Source organism: Amphimedon queenslandica, unplaced genomic scaffold, assembly GCF_000090795.2.
Source record: "Amphimedon queenslandica unplaced genomic scaffold, v1.1 AMPQUscaffold_12904, whole genome shotgun sequence".
Taxonomy (NCBI): domain Eukaryota; kingdom Metazoa; phylum Porifera; class Demospongiae; order Haplosclerida; family Niphatidae; genus Amphimedon; species Amphimedon queenslandica.
In genome coordinates, this window is record NW_003546860.1 from 12,150 (window position 1) to 16,344 (window position 4,195).

At 32.5% G+C, this 4,195-nt stretch overlaps 2 long non-coding RNA genes across 2 annotated transcripts; both read left to right on the forward strand.

The window, feature by feature from the left end:
* Window positions 1–2,476: 2,476 nt before the first annotated feature.
* Window positions 2,477–2,830, forward strand: LOC109586309 (uncharacterized). Its single transcript, XR_002186928.1, has 2 exons — window positions 2,477–2,612; window positions 2,681–2,830. It is a non-coding gene; the product is annotated as an uncharacterized LOC109586309 (long non-coding RNA).
* Window positions 2,831–3,741: 911 nt separating this feature from the next.
* Window positions 3,742–4,189, forward strand: LOC109586308 (uncharacterized). The gene is made up of 3 exons (XR_002186927.1): window positions 3,742–3,847; window positions 3,906–4,010; window positions 4,069–4,189. It is a non-coding gene; the product is annotated as an uncharacterized LOC109586308 (long non-coding RNA).
* Window positions 4,190–4,195: the final 6 nt, after the last annotated feature.

A 4,195-nucleotide genomic window follows, 5' to 3' on the forward strand; every position in this document is an offset into this window, starting at 1 on the left:
GCCTGAAGTAACAGAAACTTCTAGAGAAACTGCTTAAAAGCTATGTAGGCATAGTAATAGACTCATCCATTTTGCGTAAGGTGTGGTCAAAAGTGACCACATCCTCGTCTAAAAATAGTATATCCGCTAGCTCTGGTAAGCAGAAAGAAAATCTCATTAAAGCGGGGGCGCTTCACACTCCTACTCCTTCTTTACCCACATTATGGACTCCTGATGATAGTGCATATAATGTACATGTATGTGAGAATTTATGAATGTATGACGTGTGTATGTGACGTGTATCTATAATGTGCATGTTATGTGTGTGTGAGTATTATCATGTATCTGTGTGTGTGTGTGATGTTTGTATATGTACATGTATCTATACATAAGCTAATGTGACATGAGTGTGTGTGTGTGTAGGTTCATGTTGTTTATTATCATTTTTAATAAAGTTCTGTATCACACGAGTCACAAATTACCCACATACAATGTTCCACGAGTTTTGTATAATTATTCATTAACAATGAATCATAACTGACATGTACCAGAATAGATTAGTAATCTTGAAATAAGGAGACCCCCTGGACCTCTCCTTCATGTGTACAGGTGTGGTGTGTGTGATGGTGTGTATATCCATACATGAGTGTATCTGTGTGTGAGTGTGTGTATCATGTGATAGTGATGTGTGTCTATGCATGATGTGTATGTATAAATAAACAATATTCTCCACACATATACACATACATATGTATGATGAATGTGTATAATGTATGTGTGTGTATGTGGTAAGTAAGTGTTTGTACATTATTATTAGATCAATGGATATCTCCTGTTGTTACTGGAGACAGACCACCTCCTATTAATGACTTCACTCTAACACCAGTTACTAATAACACTGCGGTAATGTTTGGAGGTGAGACTGATAATGGAGTCAGTAATAAACTGTATATGATAAGTTTCACTGAGACGTCAGTGGTGAGTTAATACTGTAGAATGGGTTTTGATTGTGGGATGTTGTAAATTGTGGGTTCCAAATTTAATTACAATTAAAAGAATTGTATTTCATCAAAACTGCATTGAAGTGGCTTGACATGTACATGTAGATGTAAATACCAGTCATTTACATGTACTTTGTCATTTGATGCACTATTTAAATACAGTCTACAATAATTCATATTTATTAATTTGTTTTTATTTTGATTTTATTATTCTCTCAGGATATATTAGAAGTACCTAATCCTGGAGGATCAGTACAATGGCCTGAGGGAAGATGGAGTCATTCCAGTGTACTGATTACCACTTGTTCAGGACCACACTTACTAGTGGTGGGTGGAGATTATGCCTATGATGTATGGTTACTGGACATTAACAAAAGAAAATGGAAAGAACTGGTAAGTATTATATTATGATGCTTGATAATGAAACATAAAGTGATTAACTAAATTTGTAACTCATGAGGTTTGTAATGTACATGTACATATTATGATACTCAGTGAAAACTACTGATGAATAATGCTGGTATTCAGTATGTGTGTGTGTCTGGTTTTAGTGTGAATGTGTGTTTGTGTCTTTTTGTGTTTTGTGTTTGTTTCTTTACCTAAATATGTATGAATATACATGTGTCTGTCTGTGTGTGTTTAAGATGATGAGTGTCAATGCTGGAATTATAATAAATTGTATTTTATATACATTGTGTACACTGTGTATGTATATACATGTAATTGTGTTTATGTGTGCATATGTTTTAATATGTGTATGTGTGTACTAACACGTACATCATGTGTACATGTAACATGTACATGTGTGTGTATGTGTGTGAGCAATTATGCATGCTTTACATGTAGCTTTATATGTGTATGCATGTATAGATGTACATGTATGTGTGTTAGTGTGTCATCAGTATGTGTATGTGTATGTGTGTAGATGCAGACACTTAGTAAGTTCTTAATTGAGGACTCACATGATATAATAACAAACTCAGTTGTGTATACTTGTCTATTAATATATTGTGTATTCTTAATTTTATTATGTCATCTTTGTGTTACATAAACACACTGTGCAGACTATAAAACTGAGTTAGTTATTGTGTTTATTAACCAGATTTCAAATCAATTAATATGTCATGCACAAATTAATTATTATCATTTGAATATTATAGATTAATCTACCAAATAATGTCACTAGGAGATACTGGCATTCTCTCTCAGTGTGGAGTGTGACCCCAACTACTAACTGGATAATTGAGTTTGGAGGATTGACAGAATACACTGATACAGCAGTTATTGAACTCAGTAAGTACATGTAGACAGTAGTAGATACAATGTGTATTGAATATGTAATGATAATTAGTAATGATAATATTACAATAAAGTAAGTAATTCTTATGATGAATATTTAATGAGAGCATTTGACGTATACCTATGATACTAATTATTACCAATTCATTCCTGCTATGTACAATAGTGAAATATAATGACTGCAGAACAGAAACACTGATATTAATAGGAGCTAGAGTGAATGAAAAATTATTATCAGTGTATTTATATACAATAATATGTTCATGTGGTTAACTGTGTAAACTGACAGAGGTCACACATACAATGATTAAACATGAATCCATCAATAATAAGGTTACCTTAGTCACTCACTGTAATTAATTTGTGTATTTCTTATTCTCCACTATTTTGTTACTGTATAGGATATACTAGTGATATTGATTGGTCTACTAGTGTAATACCTCTGGACCAGTATCAAGATCAACTAAGAAGATGGATACTGAGTGATTGGGAGAATTTAGGATTAAGCAAAGAGGTTCAATTACTCAGAGGGCACCTACAAGACAGAAAAAGAGAATTCTTTGAGGAACAGCTTCAAAGAGAAATAAAAGAGAAGGAGCAGATACAACAAGATCGAGACAAAGAGCAGCAACAGCTTCTTCAAGAAAAGGCAACACTTAGTCAACAACTTGATGATGCTACCACTCTCCTTGAGCAAGCAGAAAAGGATAAATCAAGTCTTGAGTTAGGTACTATTGTGTTGTACTGTTGTTTATGTGTACATTGTTTACATTATAATACTAGTGGATTAGACAATGTTGAGTTTGGAAATAGTATCCTGTACTCAATATAGGTCAAATTGTCCATGCATTAGAAATAATGAGATTGATGTAGAGTGAGCTCTGCTTACCATATATGGTATCATTAGCAATAATCATATTATATGTATTTATGGGCTACTTTACATGCAGTGAAAATTAGTTTAAGCAAAAAATATCATTTTATTTTGTATTTTATTGATAATAGAATATAATGAGAAACTTAATGCTAAAGTTGCTGAAATATTGGAAGAGAAGACACAAGTAGAGGAGAAGAAACAGATTATTACTGGTTAGTTTATCATCAGTACATAATATTAGATGAGGGAATATTCTATTAATGTAGAAGATTATGAGAAACTGAAACTCAAAGTAGCTCATATGGAGGAACAATATCTCAAGGAGAAACATATCATTATTGGTTAGTTAACTATACACACAGCATGTATTAGATGAGAGGATATGTTTATTTTGTAGACGACAATCAAAATCTCAAAAGTGATATTTCTGAGAAAGACAAAGTTATAGCCAAACTGACATCACAAGTAGAGGAACAATCACAGAATGAGAAACAGATCATTACTGGTTAGTGTATCATCATCAATCAATAATAATTATTAATATTCTATTAATTTATAGACCTTAAAGAAAAGGACTTGCACATAGCTAAACTAGTGAAGGAAAGACAAGAGAGGGTCCTCAAGCAACCTATCAAAGAGACTAGTTCCATTGGACTACAATTCAATTACTTAGAGGAGCAATTACAGACAAGTATGATAAATTATTGTAAATAAACTACTAAATAATTTATTATTGTTATGCACTATAGAAAATTCAAAACAAGACACTCCATTTTCAAGATTCTTAATTCTAATTTATTTACTATTCATTTCTTTTGTGCTATCTACGAATTACAACTCAAAGCAATTTATTGGTAAGATCTAAAACAATAGAACAGTAGAATAAGTGTAATTATTATGTGTATTTTCTAGCTCCATTGCCAGGTGTGGAGATTATTGCTTCTACCAATCTATTAGTAGCTGGTGGTAGTCACACTCAGTTACACTGGGAGGAATATGGTCTTATACTTGATGTTCCACCTAATGCTCTTCCTCGTGG